Genomic DNA, 22,182 nt, shown 5'->3' with positions numbered 1-22,182 from the left:
TTCCGCCAGCAAAAGTCCAATGGAGCATACACACGGTCGGAATTTCCGACCAAAACCTCACATCGGACTTTTGCTGGCGGAATTTCCGATCGTGTGTACGGGGCATTAGAGTTTTCTTCTGTTCGCTCACTTTTGCAATTTGTAAATTGATTTAAAAAAAAACTATTAAAATATATATTTTTGAAAACATTCTTACTTTGTAGCATTTCTTCTCGTCTGCCTAAAACTTTTGCTCAGTACTGCATACTTCATTTCGATTAAAGTTTAATTTCATTAATGGTGGTTGTTTATCCAAAGTGGACCAGAGCAATTTTCACAGTTCATATTGTTCATATTGAACCTATAGATTTGCCACTAACTTTACAAGGCTTTCTTTTAAAGATATTCTTCATCCAAAAGTGTTTTTATGTATCTTGTTTTTTTTATCTTAAGGCCAAAAAGAAGAGAAAAAATGTATTCCCATTTTGAGAAATTATAGCTCCACTGTATATAAAAAGTATACGTTTTATTCTGTGATTTGTCCCATTTATTAAGAAACTAAAAATGTGTTCCCAGTACAAGCCTTTTAAAAGCTACAAATGAAATGAAGGTAGTTTATTTAAAACAAACACATATTTTTTATTCAACATAAATGAAGCAAAATAAAATAAAGATAAAAAAATGCATGTATGTGTGGGCAGTAGGTAAAGAAAGTTAAAGCCACAGCTCAAGGAACCTCTAGCAACCTTTGGAGGAACCCTAGGTTTCCATAGAACCCTGGTTGAGAATGGCTGCTGTAGAGATTTGCTACAGTTGAATGAATATGCAAACAAGTTGGTGATCTGCAGGAAAAGTCTGCTAAAAAGTCACTTAAAAATTAATTTTCACTGTAAAAAGTTAAACGTGCATATAGGATGATGTTAAGCTTAAGGATGAGGATAAAAGGCAAGAGGGAAAGCAAAGAAAGTGCAAGATACAAGTAGGAAGGAAAGAAGAAAAAAATAAGGACAGTAAAGGAAAGATGGGGAGAACAAAGGGGAAGGAAAGAAATAAAAATAATAGGAATGGAAAGGACAGGAAAGGAGAAATACACAGAAGGAAAGAAAAAGAGAAGAACTGGGAGGAAAAGGAAAAACTAAAGGAGAAGTAAGGGCAAGGGATAGGAAAGTCCACTTAATGTCTATCTACACTCAATGGCCACTTCATAAGGTACACCTGTTCAATTGCTTGGTAAGACAAATTGCTAATCAGCCAATCACATGACAGCAACCCAATGCATTTAAGAATCTAAATGTGGTAAAGAAGACTTGCTGAAGTTCAAATCTAGCATCAGAATGGGGAAGAAAGGGGATTTAAGTTACTTTGAATGTGGCATGGTTGTTAGTGCCAGACGGGCTGGTCTGAGTATTTTAAAAACTGCTGATCTACTGGGATTTTCACGCATACCCATCTCTCGGGTTTACAGAGAATGGTCCAAAAAGAGAAAATATCCAGTGAGTGGCACTTGTGTGGACGAAAATGCCCTGTTGATGTCAGAGGTTAGAGAAGAATGGACAGACTGGTTTGAGATGATAGAAAGGCAACAGTAACTCAAATAGCCACTCGCTACAACCAAGGTATGCAGAATACCATCTCTGAAGGCACAACACATCAAACCATGAAGCAGATGGGCTACAGCAGCAGAAGACCACACTGGGTGCCACTCCTGTCAGATAAGAACAGGAAACTGAGTCTACAATTCACACAGGCTCACCCAAATTGGACAAAGGTTGCCTGGCCTGATGAGTCTCAATTTCAGCTGCGACATTTAGATGGTAGGGTCAGAATTTGGTGTATACAACACGAAAGCATGGATCCATCCTGCCTTGTATCAAAGGTTCAGGCTGGTGGTGGTTGTGTAATGGTGTGTAGGATATTTTCTTGACACACTTTGGGCCCCTTAATACAAATTGAGCATGGTTTAAATGCCACAGCCTACCTGAGTTTTGTTGCTGACCATGTCCATCCCTTTATGACTACACTGTACCCATCTTCTGATGGCTATTTCCAGCAGGATAATGCGCCATGTTACAAACCTCAAATCATCTCACCACTGGTTTCTTGAACATGACAATGAGGTCACTGTACTCCAATGGCCTCCACAGTCACCAGATTTCAATCCAATAGAGCACATTTGGGATGTGATAGAACAGGACATTTGCATCATGGAAGTGCAGCTGACAAATCTTCAACAACTGCATAAAGCTATCATGTCAATATAGACCAAAACCTCTGAGGAATGTTTCCAACACCTTGTTGAATCTATTCCGTAAAGAATTTAGGCAGTTCTGAAGGCAAAAGGGGGTCCAACCCAGTACTAGCAAGGTGTACCTGATAAAGTGGTTGGTGAGTGTATATTATTACTTATGTCTTGTACCTCTTTTCCCAGAACAATGGTATGGCAAAGCTATTTAGTAAGATGGCACAATCCACAAACACGAGCAATGTGCAGTAACCCAAAGCAACCTAAATAATTTCTTCATTTATTCGACTACACAAAACAGACATTTGATTCTATGTCTGTGGGATGCTGCATTTTGCTCTTCATCATGACTTTTTTTCCTTTGCCCTTTTGAATGAATGTTCTTAATTCTCAGAACAAAAGAACACCAGAATCCGAGGCTTAAAATTTTCATGTTTACTGTAAGTTGCAGTAAAAGTAAAGCATAACTATTACTTCCAGACTTATCATCTCCAGCCTTCAGTGTATCACAATTCTTCTGCCATTTCTTTACATCTGAAAGATATTTTCCTCATTAACGTTGTTTACTACATGACTTAAAAGACAACCTTTCAGCAATCTCTGCTCTAAAGTTTAAACTAAGCATCAGAGATGTTAGCAGGGTTGTAAAGAGGACAGGAAAACCACAGCAGGGGAAAAAATAACACATAGTGGGCAATTTAATAAAGTTTTTTCTTTTGGTTAGCATACTAAATGTGTTCACTTCAAACACTGTCATGAGCAGAGAGATGAAATAATGAGACTTCTCCTACATTTGCAGAAAACTATTTTAACAAAATAAAAAAAAAATCCTTTGGTAAACCAACCCCATTATCTGAGCAGTCTTGGCATGCGACCGATAGTGTGGCTATTTAAAAAAAAGCCTGAACCCAGTATCATTTGCTGTATTTAATAAGCAGGAAATAAGGTTTGTGCAACAAAATATCTGCCAATTATTAAAGCTTCACTAAAAATGTTTGGTAACCTTTGTTAACATGTCAAATATGTGCTTCCTAATAAATAATACAATTTTTCACTCAAAAGACACAGTCACCTTGCCTGTTTAGACACTTGTAGACAGGCCCGGACTGGGACAAAAAATAGGCCAGGGCATTTTAGACTGAGCAGCCCATGGCATATTTACTGGGAGGCACGTAGAGCATGTGGGGGGTGGAAAACACGGGGGGAGTGTGGAGAGCACTAGGGGGGCTCGGAGAGCACTAGGGGGGCCAGAGAGCACAGGGGGTGAAGAGCACGGGGGTGAAGAGTACAGGGGTGGAGAGCACTAGGGGGGCCAGAGAGCACAGGGGATGGAGAGCACTAGGGGGAGTCAGAGAGCACAGGGGGGGCTCGGAGAGCACTGAGGGGGATGGGGACCATGGGGGGCTGGAGAGCACAAGCAGGGGCAGAGGACACGGGAGGCAAAGAGCACACTTGGGGCAGGGAGCACAGGGGGGCTGGAGAGCACTTGGTGGATCGGAGAGCACTGAGGGGGCAGGGACCATGGGGGGCTGGAGAGCACAGAAGGGCGGAGAGCACAGAGGGGCTGGAATGCATAGGGGGCTGAAGAGCAACAGGGTGGCCAGAGAGCACAAAGGTGGCTGGAGAGCACAGGGGGGCCTGAGAGCACTGGGAGGTGCTGGAGAGCATGGGGGGATGAGCACTGGGGGGGGCTGGAGAGCATGGAGGGCTGGAGAGCACTGGGGTTGCGATGAGCACTGGGGGGCTGGAGAGCACTGGGGGAGACTGGAGAGCACTGGGGGGGTGATGAGCACTGGGGGAGCTGGAGTGCACGGAGGGCTGGAGAGCACTGGGGGGCTGGTGAGCATGGGGGGTGATGAGCACTGGGGGGCTGGAGAGCATGGGGAGCAATGAGCACTGGGGGGCTGGAGAGCACGGAGGGCTGGAGAGCACTGGGGGGGCTGGAGAGCATGGGGGTGAGCACTGGGGGGGCTGGAGAGCACGGAGGCCTGGACAGCACTGGGGGGATGAGCACTGGGGGGGCTGGAGAGCACTGGGGAGGGGCTAGAGAGCACAGAGGGCTGGAGAGCACTGCGGGCCGGAGAGTACAGGGGGGGCTGAGAGCACTGTGGGGGGGGCGGAGAGTACAGGGGGGCTGATTTGCACTGGGAGGGGCTGGGGAGCTCTAGGGGGGCCGGAGTGTACAGGGGCTGTAAAGCACTGGGAGGGAGTTGGTGATCACTTGGGGGGGCACCTGAGACTCAGAGCATGGTGGGAGCCTGAGAGCACTAGGGGGCAGTAGAAAAAAGCTGTATGGGAGAAGCAGCTGCATACACAGTAGAAGAATCCATCTCTTTATTTTTCTCCTACAGCCTCTGAATGCCCACAGGAGGCAGAGAATGAGAAGCAGGCATTCGGAGGCTGTAGGAGAAAAATAGAGTGGTGGATTCTTGTACTGTGTATGCAGCTGCTCCTCCTATCCAGGCCCACGCATAGAGAGCCACACTCACTTTCCCTCTGTCCGGTCGCTGCATCTCATGTAGTTCTCCTCCCTCTTCATGGTCACAGGTAACGTGTCCTGTAGTCTCCGCTCCCCGGCTGGCCAGCGGGGGCTCAAGGAGCAGCTCAGATGCTTCGGCCCCACAAGCACATGCGGCCTGGCGGCCCCCGGCTCACCAGGCAAGTGCCCGGTGTGCCCTATGGCCAGTCTGGGCCTGCTTGTAGCACCCTGATGTTTAGGCAGGGTTGCTCTTAAATTTACTTGCCAGGTGTAGTTACCTTGGCTCATTGTTAGGAATCAATTGAGTTCACCCTAAGTCTGGAATTGCTGCACTTCTCTCTTCTGCCATTGGGTGGCCGAGTACCTGGTGACATTAGATAAGAGAAGGGCAAAGCAAGAACAGATTAGGAGTATATGGGGTATCTCCTCAGCCAATGGGCAGGGGTTTTCTTAAATCCCTTCGCCTGCTGGGAGAACCTATATATTTGGGAGGAGTCAGGTGATCAGTGTTCTGTACCACCTGGAAGGCTGTCTGGGTGGACGTGTGTTGTATTGTCCGGGCTGCTAGGCCGGAGTTTGGGTCTATCCTGGGCACATCTGGCTGATAGGCTGTCTGAGGGCCTATCCAGAAACAAGAGAGCAGCATAGGGTTGGAGATGTGGCTTTCAGTTCTGCCCGGTTCTGCCGGACGGAGAATCTGTCGTGGTTGGGGGTAGAGGGGAAGCTGTCACCACTAAGGGACCAATCTCCTTATTACCAGCGACCACTGTGAGTAGCTGAAGCAAGTACTGAAGCAGTATTCTCACCAACCGGGGACGGTGAAGAATCGGGAAACTTCAGCAGGTGTCAAGCCAGGAACCCAACCAGCGGAGGTGACGCTTGCAGAGCAGTCTTGTGTGTCAAGCCAGGGACCAAGCAGGCCAGTGGGGCGAAGCTTGAAAAGTATCTGGTGTGCCAAGCTAGGGACCCAGCAGAGAAGCAAGGGTGACGCTTGAGGAAGATTCTTAAGAAAAGATTGGAGGAGCTCAAGGAATTCGGTGACAGTGAATCAGCAAGTCTTGTGAGAGAGACTGGGAGCTCAGTGGGTTGAGAACCTACAGGAAGTGACTGTAGAGAAAATAAAGGAGTTTGTTGCAACTTGTGTTAGAAACTGTTCTAAGACTGTTGTCATAGGAGACAGCATTCCTACGCATACAGATGTGGTGTCTTGCTGGATGCCTTTCCCTGCATGGCTGTCTAGCTGTAGAAGTCTCTGAGTCTGATAACTACCTAAGGGTGTCCTGGCCCTAACCCTCTCTCCCAAAGCTCTGTTTAAGAGAAATAAAATCTCTTTGCATTCAAGAATTGTCTGGCGCCCATGAATCTATCTTGCATTACACCCACTATGCCTTACAACCCACTCTATACGGAAGGATGTCAGCAGCTCTTGGCTCTGGAGGTTCTCATTAGAGTAAAGGAGACCTGGGATCTTGCTACACACTATTTAGGCATCATGAGGGGTAAAAAGTTCTCAAAATGCTCAATAATAATAATGTCTATTATTATCACCGCAGATACTCCAGGTGCTGGCCAAGGTGCCTATCTACTCTACTCTAATCTATCTTAATCATAAAAAAGAAACAGTACAATTGCGGAGACATACTAATAACTCTTTGTAAAAGCTTTAATGTACCAGAAGCAACTAAAAAGTTTATTTGTGTTTTAGAAGTTTATAAAGCCAGACCTTCATAGATCTTTTTATATACAGAAAGCAATTAGCGATTTATGCTTTATTATACTATTTGTCTCCTTGAATAGGGGCATCCATAGAGGCTGGATTCACACCTATGCAGTTTTCGTGCATTTCGCATTTTGCAGATTTGCACTACAGAACGTGTTCCATGGGAAACCATGTTAAATGGACTGTAGTGCAAATCTGCAAAATGCAAAAAGCACTAAAACTGCATAGGTGTGAATCCAACCTAAGGCTCCATTCACACTAATGCGTTTTTTGATGCATTTTGCATTTTGCAGAAATGCAGGGGAATTTTTTAACATGGGTTCCTATGGAACATGTTCACAACAATGCATTTTTGTGCCTCTGCGTTTTGGAAAGGGTCTGGGACTTTTTTTCATGCAAAATGCAGCATTTTGCATGTAATAGAATTCAATGGGCATGCAAGAAAAACGCAAGTCCAGAATTTTAGATGCGTTTTTGATGCATTTTTGATGCGTTTTGCATTTTTGGAATCAGCATGTGATCAAACACCTGCCCTTTAAAAATAAACTACCCAGGATGCCATGAGAACCAGTAAATCCCAGTTTGGACTATAGCAAACATGGTGAGGCCTGAACATCTGATCAGCCTGGTGAGGCCAAGAACCTATCTGTACACTCCTTCTGATCCCCAACACAAGGATCGTAGAAAACGGGACCAGGGGTGGCTTGAAATTGCCAAGGAACTGTATCCACAATGGGATATTTTCTCCAAGAAGCAAGCAGACCTCAAATGTAAGTAATATAGAAAAAGTTTACACATACTTGTTAAAATTTGAGTTTTCAGTGATGTAGAAAAATTAGACAAAGAGAAATCATTAGAAGAACTTTTTAAACCTTAATGTGACCTATAAACTGTACAAACTCAGAACAAAACAGAAAAACTTACTAAAATCTTTTATGGGCTAATCAAAATAAGAAACTCAAATAATGTCGTTGTATAAGTGTGCACATCCTCTTATAACTGGGGGATGCAGCTGTGTTCAGAATTAAGCAATCACATTCAAACTCATGTTAAGGAGTAGGGATGAGCCGAACACCCCCCGGTTCGGTTCGCACCAGAACCCGCGAACGGACCGAAAGTTCGCACGAACGTTAGAACCCCATTGACGTCTATGGGACTCGAACGTTCGAAATCAAAAGTGCTCATTTTAAAGGCTAATTTGCATGGTATTGTCCTAAAAAGGGTTTGGGGACCCGGGTCCTACCCCAGGGGACATGTATCAATGCAAAAAAAACTTTTAAAAACGGCCGTTTTTTCGGGAGCAGTGATTTTAATGATGCTTAAAGTAAAAAAAAAAAAGTGAAATATTCCTTTAAATATCGTACCTGGGGGGTGTCTATAGTATGCCTGTAAAGTGACGCGTGTTTCCCATGTTTAGAACAGTCCCTGCACCAAATGTCATTTTTAAAGGAAAAAATCTCATTTAAAACTGCTTGCGGGTTTAATGTCATGTCGGGTCATGGCAATATGGATGAAAATCAGTGAGACAAACGGCATGGGTACCCCCCAGTCCATTACCAGGCCCTTTGGGTCTTGTATGGATATTAAGGGGAACCCCGCACCCAAATTAAAATAAGGAAAGGTGTGGGGCCACCAGGCCCTATATACTCTGAACAGCAGTATACAGGCGGTGCAAACAAGACAGGGACTGTAGGTTTGTTGTTAAGTAGAATCTGTTTGTAATTTTGAACATTTTTAACGTGTTTAGCTCCAGCCAAAAAATCTTTTCTAAGCTTTTTGGAAAACATAGGGAAGGGTTATCACCCCTGTGACATTTGTTTTGCTGTCTTTCCTCCTCTTCAGAAGATTTCACCTCACTTTTTTGTCCCAATGAAAAATGTTTTTTGAAAATTTGGGTTTTTTTGTGGAACAAGGATTGGAAAGCATCAGTGGAAAGGAGAAATTGTTTTCCCATATTAACTCTTACAGGAAAGAATTTCCCTTCCTAGGGGTAGATTTCATCTCACTTCCTGTTGTCTCCTTCCGTTTGCAAGTAGGAGTCGTTTGTAAGTTAGATGTTTGAAAGTAGGGTCCTGCCCTATATACTCAGCAGAAATTTGGGCCTTAGGTGTTGCTGTGGCCACAACACTGTAAGCCCTCACAGGGCCCTGCTGTGAAATATTAGATCAAGAATTGTAATTACATGCCCCTGTTGAACAGGAGCTGAAAAATTAGGCCTTAGGCACTGGTGCTGGTGCCACAACACTGCAACCCCTCACAGACACTCTAGTTGGAACGCAGGAACGAGCCCTGCTGCAAAGTATTGCTTCAAAAATTGTAATTACACGCCCCTGTTAGACAGGGGCAGAAAAATTGGGCCTTAGGCACTGGTGCTGGTGCCACAACACTGCAACCCCTCACAGACACTCTAGTTGGAACGCAGGAACGAGCCCTGCTGCAAAGTATTGCATCAAAAATTGTAATTACACGCCCCTGTTAGACAGGGGCAGAAAAATTGGGCCTTAGGCACTGGTGCTGGTGCCACAACACTGCAACCCCTCACAGACACTCTAGTTGGAACGCAGGAACGAGCCCTGCTGCAAAGTATTGCATCAAAAATTGTAATTACACGCCCCTGTTAGACAGGGGCAGAAAAATTGGGCCTTAGGCACTGGTGCTGGTGCCACAACACTGCAACCCCTCACAGACACTCTAGTTGGAACGCAGGAACGAGCCCTGCTGCAAAGTATTGCATCAAAAATTGTAATTACACGCCCCTGTTAGACAGGGGCAGAAAAATTGGGCCTTAGGCACTGGTGCTGGTGCCACAACACTGCAACCCCTCACAGACACTCTAGTTGGAATGCAGGAACGAGCCCTGCTGCAAAGTATTACATCAAAAATTGTAATTACACGCCCCTGTTAAACAGGGGCTGAAAAATTGTGCCTTAGGCACTGGTGGTGGCGCCCAGAACCAAAAATGTTCTTACAAGCTATCAGCGTGATGATTGAGGAGGAAGAGGATAATTACTCAGGGATAGTCACTCAGCATCAGCATAGGCAGTCTTTGAAGGGATCTGAGATTTCAAAAAAAATTATTCGGTTACATCAGCATCAGGTGCTTGGTAGCTGGTGGTGATCCAAGACTCATTCATTTTTATGAAGGTCAGCCGATCGACCGAGTCGGTGGACAGACGCACCCTGTGATCGGTTACCACGCCTCCAGCAGCACTGAATGTGCGTTCCGAAAGAACGCTGGATGCAGGACAGGCCAGTAGCTCAATTGCATACTGTGCAAGCTCTGGCCAGTGATCCATCCTCAAGACCCAGTAACCCAGAGGATTTTCGGTGGGAAAGGTGTCCAAGTCTGATCTTGCCCCTAGGTATTCCTGCACCATGTAAAACAGACGCTGGCGATGGTTGCTGGAACCGATCATACCTTGGGGCTGCGGACCAAAAAATTGTCTGAACGCATCGGTCAGACGGCCACCTTCTCCACCGCTCCTTCTTTGACTGACCGAAGCCTCAGCAACACGTTGTCCAGAAACAGGAGTTTGTAACCTCCCAGTCTCTGGGAACGCGTTGCACAGACCTTTCTGCAAGGCCTCCCGAAGATGTTTCATCCTCTGCTCCCTCTGCGATGGCAAGATAAGGTCCGCAACCTTACCCTTGTAACGTGGATCAAGGAGGGTTGCCAGCCAGTATTGGTCCTTCTCCTTGATACCACGAATACGAGGATCCTTACGCAGGCTTTGCAGGATCAGGGAGGCCATGCAGCGTAGGTTTGCTGAGGCATTCGGTCCGGAGTCCTCTGGGTCACTAAGAACGACATGGTCCGCAGCCACCTCCTCCCAGCCACGTACAAGTCCATGTGTTTCTTGGGACTGATCCCTTAAAGACTGCTGCTGATGCTGAGTGCCAGGCTCCACCTCCATACTGACACAATCTTCCTACTCCTCCTCTTCCTCCTCGTCCTCTTCCTGTGTGATCGGCGGGCACGCAGGAACACTGTCTGGATAAAGGGGGCCTTGAGAGCTAAGGAAGTCCTCCTCTTCCTGCCTCTGTTCTGCCTCAAGTGCCCTGTCCATTATTCCACGCAGCGTGTGCTCCAACAGGTGGACAAGGGGGACAGTGTCACTGATGCATGCACTGTCACTGCTCACCATCCTCGTGGCCTCCTCGAATGGTGACAGGACAGTGCATGCATCCCTGATCATGGCCCACTGGCGTGGGGAAAAAAAACCAAGCTCCCCTGACCCTGTCCTGGTGCCATAGTCGCACAGGTACTCATTGATGGCCCTCTGCTGCGTGTGCAGCCGCTGCAGCATGGCCAACGTTGAGTTCCACCTGGTGGGCATGTCACAGATTAGGCGGTTCTTGGGCAGGTTAAACTCCTTTTGGAGGTCCGTCAGCCGAGCACTGGCATTATATGACCGGCGGAAATGCACACAGACTTTCCTGGCCTGCCTCAGGACATCCTGTAAGCCCGGGTACCTGCCCAAGAACCGCTGCACCACCAAGTTAAGGACGTGAGCCAAACAGGGCACATGGGTCATTTGTCCCTGTCGGAGGGCAGAGAGGAGGTTGGTGCCATTGTCGCAAACCACCATTCCTGCCTTAAGTTGGCGTGGCGTCAACCACCTCTGAACCTGCCCCTGCAGAGCTGACAAAACCTCTGCCCCAGTGTGGCTCCTGTCCCCCAAGCACACCAGCTCAAGCACCGCATGGCATCTTTTGGCCTGCGTACTTGCGTAGCCCCTTGAACGCCTACGGAGCACCGCTGGTTCCGAGGAAGAGGCCATGGAGGAAGAAGAAGAGGAGGGGGTGGAGGAGAGAGGTGTGTCACAATCAGCATTTTGGAGGCGTGGTGGCGGAACAACCTCCAACACTACTGCACCTTGTCCTGCATCCTTCCCAGCTGCCAGCAGAGTCACCCAATGCGCCGTGAAACTTAGGTAACGTCCCTGTCCATGCCTGCTGGACCATGAGTCAGCGGTAATATGCACCTTACCGCTGACCGCCCTGTCCAGCGAGGCATGGACATTGCCTTCCACATGCCGGTAGAGAGCCGGAATCGCCTTCCGTGAGAAAAAGTGGCGTTTGGGTACCTGCCACTGAGGAACCGCACATTCCACAAACTCACGGAATGGGGCAGAGTCTACCAACTGAAAAGGCAGCAGTTGAAGTGCTAGCAATTTTGCCAAGCTAGCATTCAACCGCTGGGCATGTGGATGGCTGGGAGCAAACTTCTTTCGGCGGTGCAGCAGCTGGGGCAGGGAAATTTGCCTAGTACAATCTGACGTCGGTGTACCAAAAGCAGATTGCCCACAAGTACTTGGCTGTGACACACCTAATTCTACACCTTCATTCCTCTCACTGCAGGTCTCAGAGAGGACTGAAGGTCTAGTGGGGTTGGAAATCTCAGCTGATGAGGAGCAAGGAGAGATCCTCTTTGTTCTTTGGTGTGGGTCTTTTAGATACGCTTGCCAACGAACTGCATGGCAGGTCAACATATGTCTGGTCAAGCATGTGGTACCCAAGCGGGAGATGTTTTGGCCACGCGAGATACGCTTGAGACATATGTTGCAAATAGCAGCGGTGCGATCTGATGCACTCGTCTCAAAAAAGGCCCACACCAAAGAACTTTTTGAATAACGCGCAGAGACTGCAGCGCCCTGCACATGTGGAGCTTTGGGGTGTGATGCAGTCAATGTGCTGCCCTTAGGCTGGCCCCTGGAGGGCATCCTGCCTCGTTGGTGATGTGCCGCCGCCTCCTCCTCCTCCTCCTCCTCCTCCTCCTCCTCTCTCCTATCAGGCACCCACGTTGAGTCAGTGACCTCATCATCCCCTCCCTCCTCATCACTGGAGCAAACCTGGCAGTATGCTGCAGCAGGGGGAGCATGACTGCCAGATTGCTGTCCTTCTTGGGCACCCCCTCTGTCCGTGCTCATGTTACTGCCTTCATCGAGCTCAGTATCGTCATCAGAGCCTTCCAAACGCTGGGCATCCTCCTGGAGCATGTACCCAACACTGTGGTCAAACAGTTCGAGGGAATCCTCATGAGGACATGGTGGAGCTAGGGAAGGAGTCACTGATGACATTGAGCTGAGGGAAGAGGCCGCTGCTTTGCCAGACAAAGCACCCTGGGCATGGGTGAGAGAGGATGAGGAGGATGAGGACGGCTTGGTCATCCACTCGACCAAGTCTTCCGCATGTTGCGGCTCAACACGGCCAGCTGCCGAAAAAAAGGCCAAGCGTGTCCCATGGCCACGTGCTGATGAGGATGCACCGTCTCCACGACCAGCACTAGACACAGAGCCTGCTTGCCCTCTCTTATTGGCTTGTGACTGTCTGCCTCTCCTTCTTGGCCTTCCAGACATACTAATGGCCTGTAGCTGCACTAAGCTGGGATAGAACACCTGTAATTTTCTTCAAGTAGCTTTATATACTGTAACCAGACAAGCCTGCCTGTCAGTAGGAAGATAACAGGAACGGATCTAGCTGAACACTGTGAGCAGGACGCACTGTACTAAATGTAAATAGTCTAGCTGCCTGACCGTGGTACTAATAGGATCAAATAGAACACCTGTAATTTTCTTCAGGTAGCTTTATATACTGTAACCAGACAAGCCTGCCTGTCAGTAGGAAGATAACAGGAACGGATCTAGCTGAACACTGTGAGCAGGACGCACTGTACTAAATGTAAATAGTCTAGCTGCCTGACCGTGGTACTAATAGGATCAAATAGAACACCTGTAATTTTCTTCAGGTAGCTTTATATACAGTAACCAGACAAGCCTGCCTGTCAGTAGGAAGATAACAGGAACGGATCTAGCTGTACACTGTGAGCAGGACGCACTGTACTAAATGTAAATAGTCTAGCTGCCTGACCGTGGTACTAATAGGATCAAATAGAACACCTGTAATTTTCTTCAGGTAGCTTTATATACTGTAACCAGACAAGCCTGCCTGTCAGTAGGAAGATAACAGGAACGGATCTAGCTGAACACTGTGAGCAGGACGCACTGTACTAAATGTAAATAGTCTAGCTGCCTGACCGTGGTACTAATAGGATCAAATAGAACACCTGTAATTTTCTTCAGGTAGCTTTATATACTGTAACCAGACAAGCCTGCCTGTCAGTAGGAAGATAACAGGAACGGATCTAGCTGTACACTGTGAGCAGGACGCACTGTACTAAATGTAAATAGTCTAGCTGCCTGACCGTGGTACTAATAGGATCAAATAGAACACCTGTAATTTTCTTCAGGTAGCTTTATATACTGTAACCAGACAAGCCTGCCTGTCAGTAGGAAGATAACAGGAACGGATCTAGCTGAACACTGTGAGCAGGATGCACTGTACTAAATGTAAATAGTCTAGCTGCCTGACCGTGGTACTAATAGGATCAAATAGAACACCTGTAATTTTCTTCAGGTAGCTTTATATACTGTAACCAGACAAGCCTGCCTGTCAGTAGGAAGATAACAGGAACGGATCTAGCTGAACACTGTGAGCAGGACGCACTGTACTAAATGTAAATAGTCTAGCTGCCTGACCGTGGTACTAATAGGATCAAATAGAACACCTGTAATTTTCTTCAAGTAGCTTTATATACTGTAACCAGACAAGCCTGCCTGTCAGTAGGAAGATAACAGGAACGGATCTAGCTGAACACTGTGAGCAGGACGCACTGTACTAAATGTAAATAGTCTAGCTGCCTGACCGTGGTACTAATAGGATCAAATAGAACACCTGTAATTTTCTTCAGGTAGCTTTATATACTGTAACCAGACAAGCCTGCCTGTCAGTAGGAAGATAACAGGAACGGATCTAGCTGAACACTGTGAGCAGGACGCACTGTACTAAATGTAAATAGTCTAGCTGCCTGACCGTGGTACTAATAGGATCAAATAGAACACCTGTAATTTTCTTCAGGTAGCTTTATATACTGTAACCAGACAAGCCTGCCTGTCAGTAGGAATTTAACAGGAACGGATCTAGCTGAACACTGTGAGCAGGACGCACTGCACTAAATGTAAATAGTCTAGAAGATAACAGGAACGGATCTAGCTGAACACTGTGAGCAGGACGCACTGCACTAAATGTAAATAGTCTAGAAGATAACAGGAACGGATCTAGCTGAACACTGTGAGCAGGACGCACTGCATTAAATGTAAATAGTCTAGATAGAAGATAACAGGAACGGATCTAGCTAAACTGAATACAGTGTATATATATATATGCAACACCTGGGATGCATATATATACACAATACACTGTAAGTGCAGCTAACTGACTGACTGTTCTGCCTAATCTATCTAACTCAAATCAAATGACACTGTCTCTCTCTCTCTCTATCTCTCAGCACACCGGAACACACACTACACAGGGCCGCCGTGCAGGCGGCCTTATATAGTGTGGGGTGTGTACTAAATCCCCTGAGCCATAATTGGCCAAAGCCACCCTGGCTTTGGCCAATTACAGCTCTCTCTACTGACGGCGCTGTGATTGGCCAAGCATGCGGGTCATAGTGCATGCTTGGCCAATCATCAGCCAGCAATGCACTGCGATGCCGCAGTGAATTATGGGCCGTGACGCGCCACACGAATTTAGCGCGAACGGCCCATAACGTTCGCAATTCGGCGAACGATCGAACAGCCGATGTTCGAGTCGAACATGGGTTCGACTCGAACACGAAGCTCATCCCTATTAAGGAGTCAGTACACACCCGCCATCATGTGCCTCTGACTAACCCCAAAGAAACTTCAGCATTAATTAAAGATGGAAAAGGTTTAGCAATTATATATGTTTGTCTCATTTTTTTACATCACAGAAACCTGACATTTTCCCAGGGGTGTGTAGACTATTAGATCCACTGTAACTATGTATGTGTTCATGTGCAGGATCAAAACATTTTTGAGGGTTTAGTTTGTTTTAATTATTTAGTTACCTAAATACATTTATTTAAATGTGCTACATTTTTAAATTTTTATGATGGAGTTAGTGGAGTTCTGCTTTAGATTTGGGCCTATTTTAGTGAAAATTGTGCCAAATTTCCTTAAAATGGTTGCAAATTTCCATAAAATTGGGCCAATTTCCATAAAATTGCTGCAAATTTCCATAAAATTGCTGCAAATTGCCATAAAATTTGGCCAATTTTCAATAAAATTGGGCCAATTCTTCAAAATTTGTGTTGAATTCTTCAGAATTTTGTATACTTATTCTGAATTTCATTAAACTCAGCCTAATTTCTAACAAACAAAAATAGAAAAGAATAGAAAAAGAATAAACTGAGAATGGAAGAAAATATAAAGACTATAACCGTTATTCTCTTTCTATTTTTTTCTCTGCGTTTTACCGCGTTTGAAGGGTCTGCAGAGCAGAGAATGTAATTTTGCGACCCAAATTTGGGGACCTGTATCTCGGGTCCACTTTGTGCTAACACAGTGGAACTAACAATACAACATATCCAAATTTTGGCTTCCTAGCACTAAGTGGCCCCGAGATATGGGGCCACAAAGTCAGGTCGCAAAATGTCAAGCACTTCTGCAGCAGAGAATGACATTTTACGACCTGACTTTGGGGCCCCATATCTCAGGGCCACTTGGGGCTAGGAACTCCAAATTTAGTTTCACTGTGTTATCAAACCAAATTTGGGGTTCCTAGCATCAAATGGCTCTGAGATATGGGGCCCCAAGGTCGGGTCGCAAAATGTCATTCTCTGCTGCAGTTTACCATCATATTTCTGTGTTTTCTGGTCCAAAAAATAGGGTTCTTTTAAAAACACGCGGTACCGGCGTTTAGCCACGTTTGGCGTCTGAAATGTTGAAAAATTTTGCGGCTGAATCCATTTTTTGGCTTCTTCAAAAACAAGTTTAAATGCAACTGCCTCAAAACGCAAAAAAACGACTGTGTACATGGACACATAGGATAACATTGAATTAGTTCAGGGGCAGTTGTAAAAAGTGTCCAACTGCCTCTGAATGCGTGTTTAACAGCGTCTCGTGTGCATGAGGCCTAATGTTCATTTAAAAACATTATTACACAAAAAAATAGACAAATTAGGCTATTTGTTTTTAATAGTATCTTAATGTCAGATACACATTTTTCAATGCAGAAAAAAAGTAGAGCATAGCTGGAAAAATTGACCAAACATAAGCTTCACAAAAACACACATTCACAATGTTTAGAAGATCTGTTAAATTTGGTCTATCTAGGCTATTGCATCTAGCTGCCATGGCAGCTGACCTTCTGGAGACATGAAATATGAACAGAAATTTTCTTGTAAAGCAGCACCACGCCCTGAGTGGATCTCATTTCAGCTCTTGTCATGGCCTGATTGGCAAGGGTGTCAATCAACTCTCCTGGCCCGAGTGAGTCTATAATTGAACACTCTTTTTTCTGGGCTCAAAGAGTGGCTTGAATAGGGTCTGAGAAGGTGTTCCCCTAGCGCAAAAGCTTCATCAGCCACAAACACATACGGCATTGCAGGCACAATAGTTCCAGGGAGTGGTTTATTGGATGGTAGTCCCAGCCTATTTTCTTGCAGAAGATGCCCTAAGGTTGAGTGGATAAATATACTAGAGTCTGAGCTTTTGTTTTGTGATTTGCAGCACAGACACCTGCTGGGACAATGAACCTGCAGAAGAAGATTCATCAGAGCAAACACAGAAGCCTAAAAACCCAGGATCTCCAAATCAGCAAATGGCTGAGATAGCTGGAGAAGAGGAACAGGAGGAGGGGGGGGGGGCTTCTGCACCAGTGTGCACAACTAAGAGGGGGGTGCCACCAAACTGGCAAATGAGAAAGAGTCATAGAAAATGTACACTTTATTAAAGGATCTGTCAGATCGTTTTACCAGGCAATTGTCTCTCTCCCAACAATTTGCCAATACCCTTGTGCCCTATTTTGACCAGGTGCCCGATGCCATGAAAATGGATATGCAAATTTCTGTGATGCAGACCATCAAATTATATATCCCCAGTCCACAAAATATTTTCCAGACAGACAGAAATCTTCCACTGCAGCCAATGCAGACAACCAATTATGCTTCTTTCACAAACCCCTTTATATTACCAGATGCCTATGCAACAAAGTTACAGACCAGGAAATCAATACCCATCTAGACCAACACTTCAACAGCTTGATCACCAACAACCTCCTCTACCATCTGCACTTGGGCCACCAGGATCAGGTTTTGGAGCACCAGATGTGGGCAATAGGGGGCCACCTTACCATTTCACAAATGCCCCAAGTCTTGCTCAGGACCAGCACTATGGAGAAAGTGCTCCTTGTTTGTCCTCCCAGCAACCTGAAGCATGCCAAGACCCATTTATTTATCATACTTTATAATTATAAATCCTAGTTCTGTTTTTGGTATATTTATGAAAAAACATATGGTGGAAACCTAACTTAACTCATTTGTATATTGAAATAGGGATGAGCCTAATACTTCGTTACTTATTTTGTTATCTGAACAATTTTGTTTTTGAAAGAATGAAGCAATTCTACACGTTATATGTTTGTGTCAAAAATCAAAATTAAAATCATAATTACATTATTTTGCTGAAATATAAACTTTGTGTGCCTGTTCATTTGATTAACACTTTGTGGGTTAAAGTATAAAGCAAAAAGTTAAAAATTACCTCAATGTAATAATTAGCCTTTCAACTGGTGGAATGCAGTCCCTGAAGGATGTGTTCTGACGTTGCAGCTTGCTGCTGAGTAAACCAAGAAAAGCATCAAAACTGTGTCGGCAAAAAAGGCCATTGAGAAAACCACAAGCACAATGTCACCTATACAAGCACCTACATTGAGCCTATTTAGTCAGTAGATTTCACTTTAAAAATTTGTTTAGGGTTATGGTTAAAATTTGTGTATGGGTTAAGACTAACCCTAACCCTACTTTAAATCCTAACCCTAACCCTACTTTAAATCCTAACCCTACTTTAAATCCTAACCCTAACCCTACTTTAAATCCTAACCCTACTTTAAATCCTAACCCTAACCCTACTTTAAATCCTAACCCTAACCCGACTTTAAATTCTAACCCTAACCCTATTTTAAATCCTAACCCTACTTTAAATACTAACCCTACTTTAAATCCTAACCCTAACCTGACTTTAAATCCTAACCCTAACCTTACTTTAAATCCTAACCCTAACCCTACTTTAAATCCTAACCCTAACCTGACTTTAAATCCTAACCCTACTTTAAATCCTAACCCTAACCCTACTTTAAATCCTAACCCTACTTTAAATCCTAACCCTAACCCTACTTTAAATCCTAACCCTAACCCGACTTTAAATCCTAACCCTAACCCTACTTTAAATCCTAACCGTACTTTAAATCCTAACCCTAACCCTACTTTAAATCCTAACCCTAACCCGACTTTAAATCCTAACCTTAACCCTACTTTAAATCCTAACCCTACTTTAAATCCTAACCCTAACCCTATTTTAAATCCTAACCCTAACCCGACTTTAAATCCTAACCCTACTTTAAATCCTAACCCTAACCCTACTTTAAATCCTAACCCTAACCCTATTTTAAATCCTAACCCTAACCCGACTTTAAATCCTAACCCTAACCCTACTTTAAATCCTAACCCTAACCCGACTTTAAATCCTAACCCTAACCCAACTTTAAATCCTAACCCTACTTTAAATCCTAACCCTAACCCAACTTTTAAACATAACTTAACTCTAAACCAGAGTAGGGCTAGGTAATGGTACTAAATCAATAACTCACCTTTTAATAGACATCCATGTGTAATCCATAAACTTGTCTTCATGGGCTCGGAGGTCGTTGTAAATTATCCAGAATTGCCCTCTCTGCTCCCTATTGGCAATCACTGGATGCACCCAAAATCTAAGTTTTCTCCTTTGTTCTTCTTCTTCGGCTTCCTCTTCAAACAAAACTGCAGCAGTAACTGTGGCTACTGCTAGAAAAAAGGACATTGAAGCCAGGATAATCTAAGCACCAAAAGACACCAAGACTAGGGAGGAAGCAGGAAGTACTAATGTCATCTGACAATCTGTGATATAAGAAGTGATGCTTTCCAATTGGTTCTTTCTAAAACGCAAAATGAAAACCGCAAAACGTGTCAAAAACGCATCAAAACGTGTAAAAAACGCATGTTTAAAAACGCGGCAAGCACCGCAAAAAACACTGCAGAAACGCTCAAAAGCAACATGCATAGGTGTGAATCAAGCCTAAGGCCTGATTCACACCTATGCAGGTAGCAGTTTGCATATTGCAGGTGCATTTTGCCTTTTTCAATACACATTTTTGATCCATTGAAGTTTATGGGACCAAATCCCAGAAAAAAGTCCCTGGCTCTTTCCATAAAATGCACAGATGTGAACTACATCCATAGGAAACAATGTTAAATGGACTGTAGTGTGTTTTTGAAAACCGAATACGCACTAAAAAATGCATGGTTGTGAACCAGGCCTAAGGCTGGATTCATACCTATGCATTTTTAATGCTTTTTGCATTTTGCAGATTTGCACTACAGTCCATATAACATGGTTTCCTATGGAACACGTTCTGTAGTGCAAATCTGCAAAATGCAAAAAGCACTAAAAATGCATAGGTGTGAATCCAGCCTAAGTCTTTTATTTAGAGAATGGGATTTACTGGGAACATTTTGAGCTATGGTGATCTTTAAGTGTGCCTCTGATCATTATACATGTTTGGCTCTTCGCTCTCTGTCTGACAAAACTATGTTAGCAGCTGGTCATTTATTGAACTATGATAAGTATAAATCAAATCACCAATCTTTGCCTGGAGGTTGTTATAATCTACAGCTGAACTCCAGGTTCACAGTAAGCGGATAACCAGTGCACTGGGAATTAAAAAGGGTCAGACATGATTGACTTTAAACTGACTTTATAATTTATTAAGTAACTAGAGTGTCACTGAACTCAGAGGCAAACTACTAAATGGAAGCAAAATATCCATCAAGCAGAATTCTGGAGGTTACAGAAGTCTCTAAACAGATTGTTAGCAAGTGTGTCCTTCTCTGCCCTGACACACATACTGATAAAAATGTAGTTAATTATGTCTAAAAGTACTGCGGGTAACATTTAATATCACAAAAAAAAACCCAGCCACAAACCCACTTGGTAATAAGCTTACAGTGTAAGGAATAGATGCAAATACTGTAACAAGGTCAAAGCTCAATAACTAACCTAAATAATAAAAAACCTCTCCCTAGCACTGCAATTAAAATATTTGAAAATAAAATAATGCCCCGTACACACGAGTGGAATGTCCGATAGAAAAAGTCCAACGGGAGCTTTTCATTGTATATTATGATCGTGTGTATGCCTCAGCGGACTTTTTACGTCGAAAATTCTGACGGACCTAGAAAGAGAACATGTTCTAAATATTTCCGACTGAACCAATTCCTATCCGGAAAAACGATCGTCTGTATGCTGTTCCGACGTACCAAAAATGATGCATGCTTTGAAGCAACCTACGAGATGGAAGCTATTGGCTACAGGCTATCGAACTTCCTTTTTCTTGTACGTGTTGTAGGTCACCGCGTTCTTGACGGTCGGACTTTGGTGTGACCGTGTGTACGCAAGGCAGTTTCAACAGAATTCCTTCGGAACTCCATCAGAAAAACCTTCAGAGTTTATTCCGACAGGAAAACCAGTCGTGTGTACAGGGCATAAGAATCACTTTTATTATGCAGAATACAGCACTTTTGGTCAGGCAGTGTTTTTTGTAATGTGCAGGACTGTATGAAGCATGCAGATAGACTGGCACATTTTCAAGGTTATTGGCTCAATTGCTGAATCTGAACTGGGGTTCTCTAAAGTACAGTTTCCTTTACTATTCAGAATACCTACTAAATAAAACATGATCTGCATATGATTCTCATGTTCTAGCATGGTTTATGTATTACAAAGACAAGTAACACTACCAATTTGATGAATTTTTACTGTACTAGGAGTATGGTTATAGATAAGCTTCAAGCAAACAGCTAAAGATGAAATACATATAGGGGGTGGTTTACTAGCCAAAGGATTTGTCTTTCTTTCCATCCCAACTTGAGATTTGCACAGCTCCATCACACAGCACGGACAGGTGTATGACACAACTTTCTCTATTACAGCTATAGAGGGGATACAGTGGTGTCTTCTCTACACCTTTTGCTGACTCAGCAGAGCGGGAGCAGCTTAAAACTGACAAGGTTATTCCTTTGCTCATTATGGTGCAGCACACCTGGTTGACACTAGTGAATGATACCTCTGCATCTCCCAGTCTGCTCATGTAAAGGAGATTACAACAGGCTGAAATTTTTTCAAATTCATGCTTTTACACTGATTGCATTAAGAAAATGCACCTACCCATTTATTTTTGAATACCTGGCTGTGTCTTGTATATCTGCCTTGAGCTCAAACTAAACCATAAAAGCCATATTGGAAGTGCTCATTATCACCCATAGAAATATTTTAATAAAGGAGTTTTGAGACATTATTTTTTTTTGTAAATAATTCTGACAAGTAAAGTCATGGTCCTAGGGGTCCACAACAGAGGAGAAAATAGACAATTATCTCGCTGATTAATCCCCCCATCTATGGGCTTACCTACCTGTGTCTATTACATCCATTTGGCTTCTCTTTTTTTCTCTTGGGATAGCACTGAATATTTGCTGCATATGTCCCAGAAATCTAGCCAAGCTCATTTTTAGATATTCTGAGCTATATGATATCATCTCCAATGTAATGAAGGGTTAGAACTTCAGATCATGTTTTTCTTGTTGCC

The sequence above is a fragment of the Aquarana catesbeiana genome, linkage group LG01 (assembly GCF_042186555.1).
Source record: "Aquarana catesbeiana isolate 2022-GZ linkage group LG01, ASM4218655v1, whole genome shotgun sequence".
Classification (NCBI taxonomy): domain Eukaryota; kingdom Metazoa; phylum Chordata; class Amphibia; order Anura; family Ranidae; genus Aquarana; species Aquarana catesbeiana.
Note: the sequence above shows the minus strand (reverse complement) of the source record.